Source organism: Talpa occidentalis, unplaced genomic scaffold (genome assembly GCF_014898055.3).
Source record: "Talpa occidentalis isolate TD23 unplaced genomic scaffold, MPIMG_talOcc4v2.1 talOcc4.10, whole genome shotgun sequence".
NCBI classification, from domain to species: domain Eukaryota; kingdom Metazoa; phylum Chordata; class Mammalia; order Eulipotyphla; family Talpidae; genus Talpa; species Talpa occidentalis.
The window spans coordinates 44,353,648-44,373,743 of NW_023600993.1; the positions used below are offsets into that span (position 1 = coordinate 44,353,648).

General features: G+C 38.2%; 1 protein-coding gene and 1 long non-coding RNA gene across 5 annotated transcripts in view; one reads left to right on the forward strand and one right to left on the reverse strand.

Moving 5' to 3' along the window:
- The window catches only part of PTPRG (protein tyrosine phosphatase receptor type G), a 671,624-nt gene that overhangs the window by 409,735 nt on the left and 241,793 nt on the right, over positions 1–20,096 (forward strand). The gene's annotated exons all lie outside the window — the stretch shown is intronic.
- LOC119230696 (uncharacterized) overlaps positions 1–20,096 on the reverse strand; it is a 72,354-nt gene that overhangs the window by 18,399 nt on the left and 33,859 nt on the right. For both annotated transcript variants that reach the window (XR_005121796.2, XR_008551862.1), the window contains 2 exons: positions 19,745–19,794; positions 18,966–19,111 (listed from right to left, as the gene is read on the reverse strand). This is a non-coding gene — a long non-coding RNA (uncharacterized LOC119230696). The remainder of the gene's footprint in view (positions 1–18,965; positions 19,112–19,744; positions 19,795–20,096) is intronic.

Genomic DNA, 20,096 nt, shown 5'->3' on the forward strand with positions numbered 1-20,096 from the left:
TGTCTCATAACTTGTTTTTTTAATATGATAAACATGTTAAATTGCTTAAGTGGATATATTTGGCAGAACTTGAATTTCAAAGATCAAAGGTAACAGGATCAAACTTCAAAATATGCACAGAAAAGTTGTTCACTTATGCCTGAAACATGTCTGTAATATTTTGTGTTATATTCCTTTATTTGATTTCTTCATTAACAGTGACTCTCCTTGAGAGTTTTATACTGTCTGATCACCTCAGACTTGGTTTATTGCTTTCCACGTAACTACATTGCCTTCCTAGAAATTACAATAAGAGTGAGACAATTTTAATTTAATTTATCATGTAGTAATTTATCAGCAGTAGGAATATTATTTTTTTGTCTGTATACACTGTATGTGAGAGTCAGAGAAAAACCCTTGTTGTAGATTGTCCTGGAATTGGTAGAATACAACTTTGATTCTCAATTGGAGAAATTATGACCTTCCTTCCCTGGGGGATATTAGGCATTGTCTGGGTATATTTTTAGTTGTCACCACTGTCTGGCAAGGGTATGCTAAAAGAATCTAGTGACTAGAGACCAGGGATGCTGCTGAGCATCCCAATTCATAGGATAGCTCCGAGACAATTATCCTTCCCAGAATATCCCTGTACTCAATGTTCAGTGGACTGGAGCCGTCCTTTACTTGTATCGTTTTCAATACATTTGAATAATGAGGACAGTGCTTGGGAAGTTGTTCTATCCTGTTGGTTTTAGAGAGGAAGTGCACCTTGCCTTGTGGGTAAGAGCGTTGCTCATCCAGATCCCCTCAGATCCCACTTGTGGTAAAATCACGACCTTGGGCATTTCAGAGGCAGCCTGGGTACTCCAGTTCTACAGGTTGGATTTTAATCATATGTCCACAAGAATCTGGTCTTGCTCTCTGAGGTTAAATGACAACAAACCCAACTTTGTAGGTTTTGCTGCTTCCCAGGAATTCTTTGAGGTCATCACTAGCAACTCTGTACACATGCAGAAATGACACCTCACCACATTATCCTGGCTGAAATCCTGGACTCAGCCTTGAAGTTCCTATATTTAAAAGCATCCAATCTTACAGAAAAATAAGTCTTCATAAAAACAAAACAAAAGCCCTTCAATAGCCAACACTCCTTACCGCTCAGTTAAAGTTAGAAAAGAAAGTGGGAGTGAGAATACAATGCCATGCCTAAGAGACAACACCCAAATTGCTTCCTCAGATGCCCTCACCTCCTACTATTCAGCTTTATTCCTTGCCTCTTAATGCGTTTTTCTTGAGTGCCTTGTGTTGTGAGACACTGGATTACAAAGTGAGCTAGAAAGACATGATCCCTACCCTCATAGTATTTATACTTTAGTGGTGACACAGAAATTGAACAAGCGGTCATACAAAGAGCTGTGATTTCATTTGTGATATAGTCACTTAAGGACAAGGACATTTTGACAGGAGATGAAAGTCCTTTGGAGACAGCAGTATTTATTAAGATGGAAGAGATGAATTGGAGCCTGCAGGTAGAACAGGGATATGCAAAGACCCTCAGGTAGGGAATACTTGGTGAGACTTTATTAAGAAATAAAAAGAGATCAGTGGCAGTTTTCAGAGGTAGGATAATGACCTCTTAAAAATGTCCTATCACTAATTCCTGAAACTTGGAAATATATTGCATCACATGGCAAAAAGGACTTTGCAGGTATGATTAATTTTCCTTAAAGTCCAAAGGCTCAGAATATTCCAGTGATTAAAACAGTGGGGCTTCATCTCATATTCCTGCTCTTCCTTGGCTATTGGGCTTTGTGTCATCTGTCCAAACTTCTGTTATCTCTGCCTTATTCTCAAATTTCTCTTTATCCTACACTCACTCCCTGTTCTCAGATGGGGACTTGAATAAAGGCTTCATGCAACGTAATTCAATTATGCAGTGTTTCCACTAATAACTGAAGTTGGAGTTAATGCAGACAGGAATCTCCAGATAAAACCTCTGAGAACTCCATTAAAGTGCAGGTTCATTGCATGTTTGTTGTCGGAGGTAATTAAAATCTTGTTTATTACAATAAGAGATTGCAGGAGTTGTTGATTCAGACTTACTGGTGCTTTATGAATTGAGGTTTTCAATAAGCTTAAATGATCCAAATTGATTGTGTGTGCCCTTTCTGGTGAAACTCACAGCTGGTTCATTTCAGCGCTGTTTAGAGCATCTTAGCAAGTGAACAGAAGCGAAGACATTTCTCCTAATATATATGATATACACATTACCATATGGTACAGGTCTATAATTCCTTAGCTGAAACCCTTGAGGCCAGATGTTTTTAGCATTCAAAGTCTTTTAAGAAAGGTATGATGGTACATATGCCATATATATTACAGAGGACATGTAGTTAACTCTGGGAGTGTACACTGTAAACACATTAGTATTTTTGAGGCATGCAGATGAATATTCACACTAAGTGGGAAATGTCAGTATTCTAAATAACTTCATCATATCTGGTTTTCCATTGAATTAGTTTTTGCACCAGAATCGTAAAAACAGCAATAACAAAACACCTTTGGTCTTAGAAGTTATTGAGATTTCATGATCGCTGATAAAGGATTTATGGACTGTGTTTTTAAACCAGGTTCATAGGGTCACACCACTGGTTTATGTCCCATAACGCACAGGTTAGTTACACTATGTCACAAGCACGTTGAATTATTTGTCTGCTGGCAAATGTGTTCAGGTATTACTCTTATCCTCCTTCCTGCTTTGTCACAATGCTGTACAACACTCTAAGACAAAGTTAAGATTTGTCCAAGGGGCAAGAAGTTGCTAGATTTAAGCTGACCTTGCTCTGTGATTCAATCTTATTTTAACAATCTGTTTGTGTTTGTAGTTGTCTTCAGTATCTAGTATCCATGACTTGCTCCTGTGTTCCTTCCTGTTTAGCCAGGTGCTCCCTTCCTGCCTAGAGTCTGACTTTTGTTTTATGAAATGGACCTTGCTTCTTCTAGTGCTTCTGTTGTATTCTGGTTAGAGAATCATCTTGCATTGGGTCACGGATTGTGAGCTGGGTGACCTGCATTGCTGCCCTTCTCCCAGGTGAAGTCATGCACATGTGACCCACGCAGAGGCCTCACACAGCCTTGCTTTCTACATGCAAGCTTGGCAGCCTGCTACCCAGCTGGAATGCAAACCAGTCCATTCAGAGATGGAGTTGCAGCATTGCTTCCTGTCTCCAGGAGCATGATATTCCAGAGCATGGACTGCATATTCATTTGCCTAACACTGCTTTATGGATCCCTTCTTTTCTGCTGGAAATAAATTTAGACCATCTGAAATTTCTCTCGAAGATTTGTTTACATTAGCCTGTTAAAGGCCTTGAGGTGTCTGCCATGGAAGAAATCTCTACCTTTGTTTATCTCATATAATTTTTCCAAATTTATGTGGCCAATGTCCCACTGCTCTTTCATACATAATACTGTTCTTTTGGAAATGAGGTTTATAACTTTCTCCTCTCCTCCTTTAGTCCATGTTCCTTGAAAGAAATGGAATCCTGTTCAAGTAAATGTTTTCAGAGGACCCCAAAGATCATTCTGGATTTCGATTCTTGACACTTATAAAACCATCTTGGCTTATTGACAAAACAACATTTTACGTTTTAAGGAACTTGATACTGACTTGCTTTGTCATTGGAGAGAGAGAGCCATTTTTAAGGGAGATTGAGACTTTTTCTATTAAAAATAGCTTTTCCAATATCATGCTTTCTCTTTCTTTTTTTTTTTTTTTTTTACTGGAGTTTTTTTTTTTTTTTTTTTTAATATTTAATTTTATTTTTATATTCCCCCATACAATTGATGCTTTCTCTTTCACCCTGTCTGGTATTTTACTAAAATTCCTGGAATTGTTAAAGTTTGTGTCAAAAGTTGCTTTGTTCAGTCTTTTGTCCATGGAGCTCAGGATAGTGCTTATTTTCCTGCTCTGCCCTGTCATAAGACATAGAAAGTGTAAAAGAGATCAGTCCTTAATGTTTACTGTTCTAGTCTATAATCATGTTTTCTTTCATAGTGATTTTCATCAAATGGCAAGGGAACTGGTTGAAATTTAATAAATGACTTTATTGAAATAAAGATTCCATTTTCGAGCAGAATGTTTCATCCTTTACTAGTAAAATATTTAATTTCCATCTGGCTGATCTTTTATGTGTATGTCCTGCGTTAATTAAGAACTTTTGAGGAGGCCCTGGTACTTAGATTATGCTCAGTGGAGAAGTTAATGCCTGGTTTTAGAAAGCCAGAGAACAGGTTTTGTACTATAAAAGCAACCTTGGTCCCTGGTGCATAAATCTCATGATGTCTGACAGTCCTCATCATGCAGTCATCCTTAGATGTGAACCTGGCTCAGGGCTATTTGATGGTGTGTCACTGACATGTGGCAGCTGATAACCGATTGACACGTACTAAGAATTACAGACAAGCAGATGACACTCTCCAAAAGAAAACCTGGTTAAATTGGAGCCATTCTAAATATAGAAATGTGATGACCTGATACACAGGGTATAGCTCAGACAACCAAAAAGGATACTTAGGGGTGTCTGTGATGATATTGGAGGTGATGCTGGTGGTTGTGATTATATGATACTAGACACCATTTATTAAGCATTTCCTGTGTCAGGAATATTCCAGATGTTACCTCATTTAATCTTTCTCAACAGCTTTAAGAGACAGGTTATTTTACTATCCCCGTTTTAAAGACGGGACAACTGAACTTGGGAAGGTAAATGACTTGGCTGAGTTTTACTCTAAGTAAGCCAAAATCTAGAGTCCAAAGTCTATAAAATTTTAATCAGCATTCTTTTTATTTGATAAGCCACTTCATTGTTTTTCTTATCACTTTAGGTTGTTTTAGAATCAGTGATGCCGATGAAATAGTGTTGTTGGAATCTTATACTGCTGTTTATTGTATAATAGGAAAGAAAAAAAAATCCAAAGGGCTTCAGATCTTCAGAGATGGCTAGCCAGGACTATGGAGAAGTTTAAAGGAACAGAAATTCTTTAGGAGAAATTTGCATGCTGAATTAGTGATAGTTTTCTCATTTTTCTCTTCCAGTGAAAAATATATTCAGTAGTTCAGTTTTGTATTGGAATCTGAATTGATCATTGAGAAGCCTTCACCTAGATGTGGCATAGCTTTTTTCTTTGATAAGCTTTCCATCTTGATCTATCTATCTATCTATCTATCTATCTATCTATCTATCTATCTATCTATCTAACTACTGTATCTAGTTAGCTAGCTCTTTGCCTCTCCTTCCTACCTATCTACCTATTAATTTTTACATTTGTTTCTGGTGCTTTGAACAGTGTTCTTTTCAGAATCCGTTTCCTCATTGAGGGACTCAAACAAAGCAGGCTGGGGAGACATTAGCATTGGGAAGATAGAGATTTTGGTAGCCAGATCAGATGTATTGTACTTTCAGGTCAAGAGGATTTATGGGCATATGGCTGAGAAGCTCGCCCAACCCTACTTTTTTTTTTGTCCTGTCAAAATTTGAGAAGGAAGGTTTCAAGTCATCTTAAATCTAAAGCCTTTAGCAAGTTCTTTAGTGCCACCATCACTCAGAAAGAACAGTCAGAAAGATTTATAAGGAATAGAAAGAAGTCAAGATTAAAAGAAAGTCTATTTTGTCTCTTCCCTTTAATCCCAAGCATGGAATTTCATAGTACTTCCCTTTAATTGAGCAAGGACGAAATTCCTAAAGCATCTCTATCCAGGTTGCATGACCTGACATTGTGTTGATCACAGATACTGCCCTGGGTACTTTCACTGCCGTAAACGGAGACCAGCTGGGTAAATTCACCAAAACCCTATTTTATTTGAAAATATAAATTTCATCTCTTGAATGTTTGAGGATATCTTCGAAGAGAGGGCTTTAAAACTCAGGTTAATACATGAAAGATATTTGGGTTATAGTAAAATAACTTCTAAATCCCAGTTCTTATTACACAGATATAGCTTTGAATTCTGAAACTCCCTATTAAACCTTTATTGCCTTGGTTTATAAAATCCAGTATTTCAAGGAATCTTCTTAGTTTATGTCTCAGCATTCACTACTCATTGTTGAAGGAAGTTATGGGGTGAAAGAAAATTCACTCCGTGAGCATTTTCTACCATTTTGAACTTCTTTGGTCTGCCTCTCTCTCCCTCCCTCTAATATCTCCTCTTTCCCTTTCTCCTTCTCCCTCCATAATTTTCTCTATATTTATTTGTTGGCAGGCTGAGTGTGAGCTGAAATATTATAACCATGTTTAGACAGCATCCTTAGATTCTGCTCTGTGTGGGATAGTGTGACCCTATGTCTAGGGGCTCTTTTTTTTTTTTTTTTTTTTATATATAGAGGCATGCTTTATTTATTTGTTTGCTGGTTTCTTTGTTTGTTTTGTTTATACATGCACTGGGTACAGTCAGAAGCGCGGGAGGGCGAGAGAATTCACCAGAGCCAGAGCGGGGAGCTGAGCAGGCAGAAGGACCGAAGTACACTGCTGAGGGGAGCAGCGGGCGGCAGGAGAGGTCTGCGCGCCATGTGGGACCCTCCTCCAGTGGCCGGGGAGCAGCCGGGGATCGAACCGGCGCCGCAGAGGCCGCGCGCAGCTTCGCAACCCAGCGCTCAACCGCTGCGCCACCGGGGAGGCCCAGTCTAGGGGCTCTTATAGCAGCATGTGCAGAAGGCACTGAAGCAGAGTCTTGTCCTGTTTGAGCAAACAGGGGATAGAGTGATAGATGTGGTTAGCAAAATAGTCAAGGTGCAGATGAAACGAGACTTGTAAAATATGGGCAGCTCTGTGGCTTTTACTCCAGGAGAGATGGAAATACTTGGAATGTTCTCAGCAGCAGAGCAACATTATCCAGTTTATATTTTAGAAGGTTCCTCTGGCTGCACTTGAGCATAGAGACAACTGGACACTCAGGCCAGAAGATGGTTATAATTTTTCAAGAGACATTGATGGTGGCTTTTTTTCTAACACTATTTTTTTTTTAAAGATTTATTTATTTATTTATACATACAAGCACTGGGTACAGTCAGAAGCGCGGGAGGGTGAGAGAATTCACCAGAGCCAGAGCGGGGAGCAGAGCAGGCAGAAGGACCCAAGTACACTGCTGAGGGGAGCAGCGGGCGGCAGGAGAGGTCTGCGCGCCATGCGGGACCCTCCGCCGGTGGCCAGGGATTGAACCGGCGCTGCAGAGGCTGCGGGCAGCTTTGTAAACTAGCGCCCAACCACTGCGCCACTGCCACCAGAGAGGCCCGATGGTGGCTTTTTAATGAATGAATTAAAGAGATGGGTGCATTCAAAGAAGTCAAATTCTATACTACATCATGGGTAAATCCAAAGCTCATGCCTTAGCTCTACAAGATTCTACTTGATATCTGGTTCCTGCTTTCCCCACCCCTATTCTCCTCACCTCCTTTTTACCTGTTGTTTCCTAAATCCAGAATGTTCTCTCCCTTATTATCTCTTCTACCCATTAGCACATCACATGTTCCTCCCCTCTCAACTTAGCCACTTTTTTCTTATGACCCAGTTTCATTTTCTTCATAGCATTTCTTGCTTTTTGAAATTACTTATTGAATAGTTTAAATGTTTATTAACTCATCTTCCATTCCCCTACTTCCACACATTGCATGTAAGGAGAGAGGAGTCTGTCATCTTGTTCACTGCTGAATTTCCCCTGCCTGCTGCTGATGGGTACAGTCCCATAGAAGGGTAAGCAGTAATTCATACATGGAAGAAACCAGCATTCTCCTATTGTGTTTATATCTTGCTGTCTCCTCTAATTACCGAGATTGAAAACTTTTAATTCATTCATTAAAAAGACATCGAATGAAGGAAATCCTCCCCCACAAAACTACTTCTTGGGGTAAGGATGTGAAAGACCAAATAAACTGGTTATTCCCAAATAACCACATTCATCTTGTGGCCTCCTGCTGCGATGCTGAGGGTTAGTCGTGCAGCTCGAAAAATGATCTTTTCAAGATCTGTTCTTCCAGAGTGTAGCTCTTACATTAACAACCATTACATCTACATATCAAGATAGATCGTTCCAATTAGTCAATTAAGTCCAGGTTTTTGAGAGCTGTTAATATGTACATGAGCAGTTACTATAGCGGAGTTAAAAGGCTTGCCTTTGGGAATTTTAGATTGAGATTATCAGTTTCATTCATACTAAGGCAGGAGACTTGAGAATTGTGTGGCTTGCAGTTCCCTGCAGCTTTATTCACCAGAAGATTGACCAATGCCCATGCGCAAAGACATAAAGTTGCCAAGTTCCTCTCCTCTGCTCTACCCTTATGCCACCCCAGACCAGTGCCTTCCTCTTTATTGAGACCTAACCTTCTGTAAGCATTTGGGAATTTCATAGTGAACAAGACAAACCAGCCCATTGAACTCATGGAATCTAACAGACCAAGAGTGATTTACCAGAATACAGATCAAAATCAGACAGACATCTTTTCATTTTTCCAAAATCAAATCCAAGTAATTTTCATTCATTCCTAATTGATGGCAAATGCAAAACAAAACAAAAGAAGAACACTGAATTGACAGTCTTTTTTTCCACATTCAGATAAAATGCTTTGTTTTCTTATTGTAAACACCAGGCCTCTCTGTGCTCAGATAGTCTATTTCCTTTCCAAAATTTATTGGATTCATATGATAAGATAGGGACTGAATTAGGAGGCAAAGAACAGAGGATGTGTAGATGCTGGGGTTGATGTCCCCATTTTTCCAGTAAGCCAATCTCAGAATGGTTGAGGGTCACTAAGTCAATCTGAAATGTGCCCAAAATTCCTCCCCTTGAATTAAGGTATTGCTGCCTATTCAAGTGCTAATGAATGAGAAGAGCAAGATAGAAGAGTTTTATCTGTTGCAAGACTGTTCAGGTCCTACTTCATTGGTAGCTAGCAAAGAACAAGGAATCACTTGGAATAAGATACAAAGGAGGTAAACTGAGGGGACACAGTGAGGTCATGTCTGGATGCCCCGAGAAGGAGCCCCCATACAGGGCGCGTGTGAGGGAGAGTATGACCTGGGGAGCGGAGAGCTAGGAGGTGCGCTGGTTTTGTCACTGGTGGTAAATGAGCCTTCCACATCTGGAGAGCAAATGCTGGGAATGAGAATGGTGTGTGGATAGAGTGTGATGGATTCTGGTATTTTTGAAAGGATTCTCATGGAAGAAAGAATTAACTTTGGGAGTCCAGAGGATACCTGGATCTGCAGAAGCTGACTCCACCAAAGAAACTGGTTACAGCTTGGGCAGAGTACCCAGCTCAGTAACAGATGCTTTCCAAGGGGAAATTTTCACAATCAGATTCTCTTAGTCCCTCGGAGGACCTCTTCTGAGTCAGGTGTCAAGAAGTAAAAGATATTCCTCCATAGTTCTGCTATCAAAAACAACTCCAGTGCTAGTAGTGATAATTAGCTTTCCTAAATGCCCTTACTGTGTGAACTCACAGACCTTGCTCTACATTTAGTCTTTATTTAATGTCATCCATGCTTTTGGAATCTGGCTTTAAGCAAAACAATGTATAACAAAACTAATTTTATCATAGGCTAATTAATAGAAACAAGAGTTCATTCATACGGCATATTTCAGCTCACCAACCTTCTAAATATAGACTCAAACACCTCTGAATATTAAACAATTGTATTCATTCATTCATTCATTCATTCATTTTCCAACACCCTTTTCCCAGTTCTGGGTCACAGGTAGCCTGAGCCTGTCCTGGCAGTTCAGTGGTAAGGCAGGAATTCACCTTGGGCAGGACACCCTTGCTTCTCATTCGTACCCACAAGACTAAGACAAGTCAGTGACCCTCGTTTGCATGTCTTTGGGCTGTGAGAGGAAACCAGAGGTCTGGGAGAAAGCCCACGCAGATATGGGGAAAGCTGCAAACTTCACAGTCAGTGACCAAGACCAGAAATCATTTTTTTTTTCCTCACAATGTTATAATGAAACCATATTAATGAAACAAAATGACATGCATTGTGTCATTTAATCCTCATTTATTAAACACATCTTTTTATAGAATCAGCAGTTAATAACTAGTATCTCTATTTTTCAGATAAGACAACTGAGGGAAGAGAGTTACCATGAGCAAAATCTCAGTAGCGTCTCCAATTGTCTTGATAGAAATCATTTAAGGAGCCTAGTACTTGAGGTTAGATGCCTTTTTCTCCTGGACATAGAGGGATCCCTATAATCATTTTGATCTATTTCCTTCCAATATTTGGCAGAGGATAGGGGAGCTATAAATACAGTAAGTATCGAAGAGAATATATTCATAACCTGCCTTAATCACTTCACATTCAGGATGCTTTATATATTTTGAAATATTTTTCACTCCTTTAAAAATGAAATCTAATTTTCTTCTACCTTCCTGCATTCTACAGATTTTCACAATATATGCATTTCACTTTAAGATCAGGAGAAAAAAAATAACAGAACAATGAGTCTAATTTAATGTCATTTCTGAGACCCTATTTTCCTAAGCAGAAACAAGTACAAAGGCAATATTAAAAAAAAAAAGTTTTCTCCAAGTGTGAATAGTTTCACACTCTTGATTATCAAAGTAATATATGTTCATTATAAAATAATTCAAACAATATGAGGTAAGGAAGTATGTTTTTTTCTTTACAAACACATTACACTCATTAGAAATAGCAATGCGTTGTACGTAATTGTATAGGTTTCTTTCCACTTACTCCATGATGGAAGTCTCCTGTTGTTCGTAAGTGGCTGTCTATATCATCATGTTTAAATGCTGTAGAAGGCTCAGAATCTGAGCCAGATTACTGGGATTCAAATTTTGTCACTGCTATTTATTAGTTGTGGGACTTTGGGTATCTGTTTAACCCATTCCTTTATCTGTAAACTGACATTTAATACTAACATCAACCTGATGAGAGTTTTTGAAGTAATTAAAAGTATAATATTTATAAAGCACATAGTTAGTGTCAAATGGTAAAAAATCAATAATGGTTACCTCTCTTTGTGTAAATGTGTCAGCATTTATTTTAGCAATGTGTTGTTGATGGACATTTTGGCTCTTCCTATTTTTCTGTTATAAACTTCATAGAGTAGCTATGTAAAGCATATATTTGGGATACCCTGAGGCTCTCCCAGGAAGCCATATGACATGAAGGGGAAAGGTAGCAATTGTCTAAAATGCTATTTGGCTTTAAGTCAGCATTAGTCAGAACTTCCAGCTTTTTTAAAAGAACCTGGAAATTTCTGTTTGAAAAATCCAAAGTCTATGTTTATATACACACTATACTCTTTTATGTAAAAAATACTCTCTTGGCCCCTCTACCTTACTGCTGGACTGGAATTGGTGATTAATTAGGGTTTCATATTCAGAGTGTATAATCTCAGAACTAAAGTTCTTAGTGTTACAGCTTGGTGTCTGCCTTTAACTTGGTGAATTAAGAATGTTCAGGATGCTGGGCCTTCCCGGTGGCGCAGCGGTTGAGCGCTGGGTTGCGAAGCTGCCCGTAGCCTCTGCAGCGCTGGTTCGATCCCCGGCTGCTCCCCGGCCACCGGGTAAGGGTCCCACATGGTGCCAGACCTCTCCTGCCGCCCGCTGCTCCCCTCAGCAGTGTACCTCGGCCCCTCTGCCTGCTCTGCTCCCCGCTCTGGCTCTGGTGAATTCTCTCACCCTCCCGTGCTTCTGACTGTACCCAGTGCTTGTATAAATAAATAAATAAATCTTTCAAAAAAAAAAAAAAAAAGAATGTTCAGGATGCTAAATGAAGTTAAATAGGTTGATCTTACATGATAATAGAGTATGGTAGCTTTATATATAAATTCTGAAACTGTAAATATAATAATAATAATTGTTTTCCCCCCACCAGGATGTAAGTTACTAATATGGAGCTAATCTCCAGAAACTGCAGTGAATTTTTGTGTATTTCCTAGGTGTTTGTTTTTTTTTTTTTAAATCTATCCCTCATTTAGACACTAGTATTATTTTCCAACCATGTTCTCCCCACCTCAACTCCCAAATATTAAAGAATCTAAAGAGAAAGGAACTGATTGTTTTTCCCTTAGGACTAATTGTCTTTTATGTTTATTGTATGAAATACATAAAATTTTATTCACAACCTCATTACTAGCCTCCTGAATTTTCTAGGATTCTGAAAACTCACAGTAAAAGATTGCTGTGACTATTCTACCAGCAGCCAATGGGCAGGGGCCATGCTGGCTCATGAATGTCTATAACCTCAGCACCAAGGACAGAGCCTTGAAAGTTACAGGTGTAGTGTTTAAATTTTTTTGGAAAAGTTGTGCCATATATACACAATGAAATATTACTCAGCAATCAAAAAAGAGAAACCCATGCCATTTTCAGGAACATGGATGGAGTTGGAAGAGATCATACTCAGCGCAATAAGCCAGAAAGAAAAAAAAGATACTGGATGGTCTCATTCATAGCAGGGACCTAAATAAGGGACCAGGAAAAAGACTAATTATAATAAAGAAAAAATCAAAATCAACAAGCAACTGTAAATCATGAGACACACTACAGGGGGCGCAGGGGAGGAGGAGAGAAAGGATTAGGGTCAAAATAAGGGGGGTGGGAATTGTATGGGGAATATAACCAAAATGAAAATGCATACATTGTGCAAAAACGAAAAATGATGTAAGAATTATATAAAATAAAAAATATATATATATTTTTTTTTTAAATAGAGGCATGTTTATTTATTTATTTATTATATTTGTTTGTTTGTTTTGTTTATACATGCACTGGGTACAGTCAGAAGCGCGGGAGGGTGAGAGAATTCACCAGAGCCAGAGTGGGGAGCAGAGCAGGCAGAAGGACTGAAGTACACTGCTGAGGGGAGCAGTGGGTGGCAGGAGAGGTCTGCGCACCATGTGGGATCCTCCTCTGGTGGCCGGGGAGCAGCCGGGGATTGAACCGGCGCCGCAGAGGCCGCGGGCAGCTTCGCAACCCAGCGCTCAACCGCTGCGCCACCGGGGAGGCCCAAATAAAATATATTTTAAAAAAAAGTTTAAACACCTGCCCTTTACCTTAATTTCTTAATTTAGACATATAAGGAGTCTTCCAGCTCCGGTTCTCAAGAACAAGCTCACAAAGTTTCCTATCATTTAGTCAAATTTTGATCTGGTGCTAGCACTTGGCATACCAGTATCAGTATTGATGGCTTTTTGCTTTGACACACTGACTGGCAGACACAATGCTTGTCACCACTGTTGGTTAGGAGAGCGAGCGTAGAAAGTTCAGCAGGTCTTGCCCAACAGGCTTTGTTCAATTTAAGTAGATTATGGTGTGAAGTATGGAGGAGGAGATCAGAAGTGGCAGGGAGCTGGGATTTGAATAAGACTTTCAATTTATTTGACATGTCTAATGTTCTTATGAATGGGGATGGAACCCTGTTTTTTGGTGATAGGTAGAAAGATTGGCTCCAGAATTGATAGAGTTTTGGGTGGATTAGTAAATCGATTTGCTAAGAGCTGGAATGATACACCTTTTGGATCTGAAATTCACCTAGCAACAGCTTAAGATAACAAACTCAGTGGCACAGGGTTCCAAGGGCATTTTGTATATAAGCTGTAAGTGGCTTTTCTGTAGATCTGTTACTTCTACAGAAATAAAGCTATTGTTCTAGATAATAACAAAGGGTAATTGATTGCTTGGTGATATAGTGTTTATCTGAAGGTTTTTTTCCCTTGGCTGCTCTTTTTTTTAAAAAAATTTGCTTTGTAACCTTCCTATTCCATGTTCATTTAAACAATATAAATTCAAAAGCAGATGAACTCATTACTTTGGAAGTTGCTTCACTAATTAAGTAAATTCAACCGCAAGAAGCTGCAGCCCCCAAAAGTTTAACTCTTCTGCTATGTATGTTGTGGTTAAGTTACCTGTTTTAAATAATTTAATGAAACAGAAAATAACAATAACAATGTCTGTATCTGTTCAGTAAATTATACCTCTATGTAATATTTACACACAACCTTGAATCAACCTTAGCTATAAATAAATGAGCAGGTGTTGTGGGTTTTACCTTCACAGTTCCTATGAAAACATCAGGAAATCAGAACTTTACCTTGACTGAAGATGAAATTGATCAAAAACAGAACTGTGATGAGGTTCACCTCACATGTTCATTGTACTACTAGTGCAAATATTGTTCCCCCGGCCACCGGCAGCGAAATTGTTGCCAACACCTTTTTCTTCCATTTCTCTGTACATCTCTCTCCAACCAAGTTTCTTCTGCAGTTAGTAACAAGTGTGCCATCTGGTTTGGAATATTTCCTACTGCTATGCATTTCTCCAGGTACTATTTTTGAATATATATATAGCTTCCCTGCCCCATCATCATTCTTGTTTGGTTCTAGATATAAACAAACAAAAATCATTTCCAGGTACATGTACCAAAAATGACCAGAATCTTTCTGAATTTTCCAAAATCTGCCCTTCTTAATTTTGGGGCTGGTATGGAAACCAAGGGAAACTGTTGTGAGACCCCAGGGCCACCATGGGAAATGTCAGGTCTTGCCTAGAAGAGGTTAAAATCTACTTTCCTGGTCTATGGCAAATGTTAAAGAAGATGCTAGTTGTCAGTGTTTAAGATAGTAAACCCTGGATGAATGTAAGGCTTATCAAAATAATAACAAGATTACAAATTGCTATGTAATAATCCTTCATTTTTTGGCATTATTAACTGTATCCCTGTAGAGGAATACTTTTCACGGAAAAGCTTATCTTATGACATATCATAATTGTTTGCTCAGACATGAAGAGGTTCTAAGAAGTCTGACTTTGGTCAATACTGGAAAGATGAAAGAAATAGGCTCTTGAGAGGATCTGTTGAGTGTTACCAACTCTTTCTAGATAACTCTTTTCCAAGTCCTTTTTTGCCTTAATTCAGTACTTTGATTTAACTCAAGCTGGTGGTAGTAATGAATGAATTTCTTTCTCTCTCAAGATACTATTACTTATTTCCCATCTCTCCATTTTTCCATGATATAATTTATTTTATCAGTGCCTATGACCAAAGTCAAATATTTTTTTCTTTGTGGTTTTTCACTAGAAAAAGGAAATATCACATAATTTTTAATGTCAGGCAACTTCAAAAGAACATTTGGCTCTGTTACTATCATTTAAGTGAACTTGGTTTTTCATTCCATCTAACTTAGGTAGCTACCTGCATTTAAACAGAGATGGAATGGAAAGTCCACTCAAATCAGAGTTGATCTGAGTTTCATTAGCCTTGTGTGGATTTTCCAGTTTATTCATTTCTCTGTGAAATCATTTTTGGCCATTTCACCACTAGTTACCCTTTATATGGTGAATATTTTAAGAAAGAAAGGAAAATGTTTTATATGCAAGTCTTCCCTTTCTTACCCTTAACACTTTATCTGATAAACACTGATCAACTAATTCATGAATTTAAATTCAGTAGATTTGATAAATGCCCTAGACCTCAATTCATGTTAATGCATGTAGAATCATAAATAGCTATTTGTTTTGCATTTTTTTTGACATGAGATTCAAATTTGCCAGTATCAGATAATGGTAAATTACTCACCACACTTGTAATAGTACTGTCTTTAAAAGCAGTTTGCTACCTGTGTCATTTTTACCTAATCTTAGTGATTTTTTGTTTATTAGCATGATATTTATCTTCTGGAGTGTGAATGTCATGCTGTGACCCCATTGGAAGGGAGATGTTTATGTAATAGACTGAGAGTTAGACCAGAAGGTTTTCATATGTGGGCAGTGAAGTCAGAGTTAGACACTGTAACAGGGAGTGGGATGAAGCACTAAAAATTTTTAATATGTGGTGTCTTAGCTGTCACTACCCACCTCTGCACTTAAGAGAAGAACTTATTGTAAAAAAAAAAAATTATAGGTCTGAATGCATATATATAGCAACACACATATCTTGAAGCAGATGTACTAATGTTACTATGGGGAACTTTGCTTTACATTTTGCTTTGGAGTTTAAGAATTTAGTTTTGCAACCTTGGCAGAAGGACAAGGAAGGACTCCAAGGATGTGTGTGTTCTCTAGCTACAGTTATTTTTTAGGAATTCTCAATTCGATATGATGGGAAATCATTTTCCTGTTCTTTTGATGATGACTATTTTTGTTTGATTACAGTAACCAAATTTTCTATTATTTTTGAGTTGAGATGATTTGCTTTTAAATTGTTAGGACTTCAACGGGGATCCAGGATTTTATTTTCCTGACAAATACAAAATGTAACCATTACAGAGGAATTTTTCCCCTTTGGATTCTTTTCATATGACCTCAATTTTTCAAATAGGCTTACCCTCAAGTGCCTTACTATCCCTAAAAATCACCGTGTTTCAGAACAACAATTTTTGGAACTAGTATAAAGATGATAAATGCCTTGGTATAAAGGTATAATAAAAACTGATCTGTTTAGAAATATATTTTTCAAATGGACTATGTATAGTTCAATATTCACCTAATTTTTATCAGAGTCATAGGAGAAAACCTCAAACAGTGCATTCCTCAAATATTGGCTTTTAGAAGACAAAATCATTTTTATATCCTTTCTCATATTTTACCGATACATTTCTAATCACAACTTTTTCAAAAGGTTAATAGAAATTGCAGTGTTTTATTATCATGATGCTTAAATGATTTCTTTTTCAATAAAGGGTATGTTATTAAAGAGAAAAATGATTTTGCAACCCATGCATTAAAGTATGCAATACCATCTGTCTTAAGGCTTGGTAATCAATGGTATAAGTGAAGCTAGTTTGTTTCTCATAGATTTGCTAGTGTCACTGCATAAATAGCCATAATGGAATTGATCTTATAGACTGAAGCACTTTAATCCCATACAAGGGTTTGATGATGACTGTATTAAATAATGACCTTTTGATTAATCTTGCCTTTCTTGGATTTTCAGAAACTTAAAGCTTAAAGATCAAAAATGTGATCTTTTTCATATTAAAATTTTTCTTTTGCATTAATTTCTTGTTCATGTTATTTGTTTACTAGCTAAAGTCCTTATGTTGTTTGCATCTTGACTTTTGTGTAGCTCAGTAAAATGTTAAGCTTACCACGGGGGCTCATCTGAGCTGCACAAAGATTAACACGGTGAGTAAGTATAGAAAGTTTGAACTCAGATGTGTGCCAGCCCTTTGCTCCAACTGGCACAAATGTGATGAGTTCAGCAACCCTCAGTTTTCTCATTTGAAAAGTGAAAATAAAATTTCTAGTTAGAAGTTCATTGTATAAAGCCAAACAAATACCTGTTGCTAGCTCTTGGCAGAATGCCTGACATATGGGCAAATAATTGGTAAGAATTATACTACTTTCTGTTCTTAGTAGTATTGTGACTATTTCTGAGTCAAAACAAGACTCTTAGATTAATCACTTAGAGTCAGCATAGGTATAATATTCTCTTGAGGAAAAATACCCCTTCCTTGTAAAAAGTTCTGTTTCATTATTTCCTTTTTTCATAGTGTTTTTCTCCCTGGTGGCTAAAGAATCAGGCATATTGGGGATGCAGCTCATTGTATTCAGCCAAAATGATTTTTCTATCAAATATTTAAAAATAACTAATTAATAGGGCAGAGAAGTTCTGCCTGGAAGACAGATCTATCTCTGAAAAAGATTACGAGAGCTAGGAAGTCTGTATTCCATCTAGTACCCTAACTGTCCCCAGTACAGTCCTCCATAAACTGACCTCCCCTGCCTACATGCTAGTCTGATTGTGGCCATATGAGGTTACTGTAGCTTCACTTCTATTATAATTCAACTCAGCACGCCTACTCCCACCGCCATACCCTCCCCTGAAAAATGCAGTTTCTACTCCATGGACTTAAGTCAGAGTAAATCAGCTCTCAAATACCCCATTCAGCAGCCAGTCTTAGATGTTCAGCATCCTGGTTGAATGCGAATGCTTAAATATAATTTGTCCCTTACAAGAAAAAAGTCTCAACGCCATGCTAAATCAAACCGCTCCAAATATTTTTGAACACGACTCATATTTTAAGCCCAGCAGCTGACAAAATTTTACCTGTAGGCTGGCTTAATCAGATTTTAACCAAGTCAGGAGCCTAACCAAAGATATAAACTTTCTTCATCAGTGCAGTTTCCCAAATCCATCAAAAGATGTGCCCCAGAGCCTATGTGATATTTTTTTTTCTTTTGAAAAAGGGTTTACTGAATGATCACCCAGGAAACGTACACGTGCATCTGCAGGACAAGGCCAGGGGTTAGGACATCCAAGGACAAGGGTTTAGAAGAGAGGCACATTTTTATGTTTCAGTAAGTAATTTTCCTTGTTATAATAAAAAATCACATCCCTTGTTAAAAATCTGGTTGGTGCCCAAATGCTCTGGGCAAGTGTTTGCAACTCGTGATTATTTATTCCCCAGATCTTTTTAGATGTGCTATGTGTGAATCAGCCCAGCCTGCATTTAAGGCTTGAAAAATGTTCTTTAGATTCCTTGGTATCAAAGCATCCATTAATTACTGAAAGGATAAGACAGTGGTTTACTGGAAGTCAGAATCTGCATGTTCTTTGTCCTGAAGTGGAGCAAAAGAGTCTGCATAGAAAGGAGAACCACTTTTAAAGATACCCTTTTAATATCCTGCTTAAAGATAAGCATTTTTTTTTTTATTATGAAGAGTTTTTTTTTTCCACAATGCACTTTCTGTGGTGACATCCACATTATACTCGAAAATATTCTTGCATTTCTGGCAACGATATACTAATTACTGCCTATACATTTTTAATAGTTTAATTTGTCATATTCTGGGAGAGAAGTGATTCTGATTCCAAACAAAACTGAAATGCATGACCAAACACATTATGAAATATGTGGTTTCATTAAATCCTGTTGTTATTTCAGTCAGAAGAAAATTGTTTAGTTCAAACAGAGGAACAGGAGTGCTGAGGTACGATGATTGCATTTCCAAATAAGCACATACCTTACTATCAAGCCTCACCGCCATATTATGTTGCCTGGTAGCCATCAAGGATGTCATGTCACAATTGAAAGCAGAACATTGTCATTTACTGTGGCTTTGTTATTAGCACTCGTGAGTTGCGGAGAAGAGAAGCCCATTCACGTCAGCTTAAACATAAAAGGATAGTAGTTTATTAGACAGATGTTGGAATGTCTCGTGGAACTCAAGGGCATTAATAGGGCTAGAAAGTGGTTGGAGAGTGAACAAGGGTCATTTTTCACATATTCAAGTTTCTGTTTGTGTCTTCCTGGCTGCTTCTTTTGTATCCTGGACTGTAAGCAGGTTCTCTTGATGGGTGTGATGCATTCTTGTTCCCAATACTTCTTAAGCTTGTCGATTAAGGATTGATATTCATTGACAGTGCATTGGTACTCGTGACAAAGACCTAGCTAGGAAAGATGACCTGAATGGTCCAGTGTGGGTCAGGTAGTCATACCTGCTCTACTTGCCTGTAGCCCTGGAGAACAGGACAAATATGGCAGACCAGGCCTGTTTCTGTGCTTTTCCATGTGCATGTGTCCAGAAAAAACAGGGCTGGCAGAGTCTCCAAAATGTCCCTATCTCATCCACTAGGAATTTTTTCATTTTTCTCCCCAAAAGGCTTTTGCAGCTGAGTTAGCATCAAATCTCAAGAGTGGTCTTGCAAAACTCTCCACTGGATACGTGGAAACAATTTGGTATTCTTAGCAAGCGTGACTGACATAGGTCTGGGTTAGAGTCCATTTGGAAACACTGCTTACCTCATTCTCAGAAATCCATCTTCTATTTTCAGAAGCTTCCAATTTGCTTCCTAGAACAGAAGAGAAAGGTGTCTATTATTTCAAGATGGACTCATTATAAAGAGGTGATGAGGGGTGTCCTAGCTTGATTCACATTCCTAGCACGCCCTTAAAAACTGCTAAAACACTAGATATTATTTATGAACGAGTCAGAATAGCAGCATGTCCTCTGAAAGGATGCCTGAGTTATTTATTTATTAATTTATCCATGTCTATTGGAAAACTTACCATCTGGATGCTGTCCACATTTTCAAAACACATAAATTAAAATCTAAGGCAAATTGACTACAATGTGAATGACCTTCAAACCCCT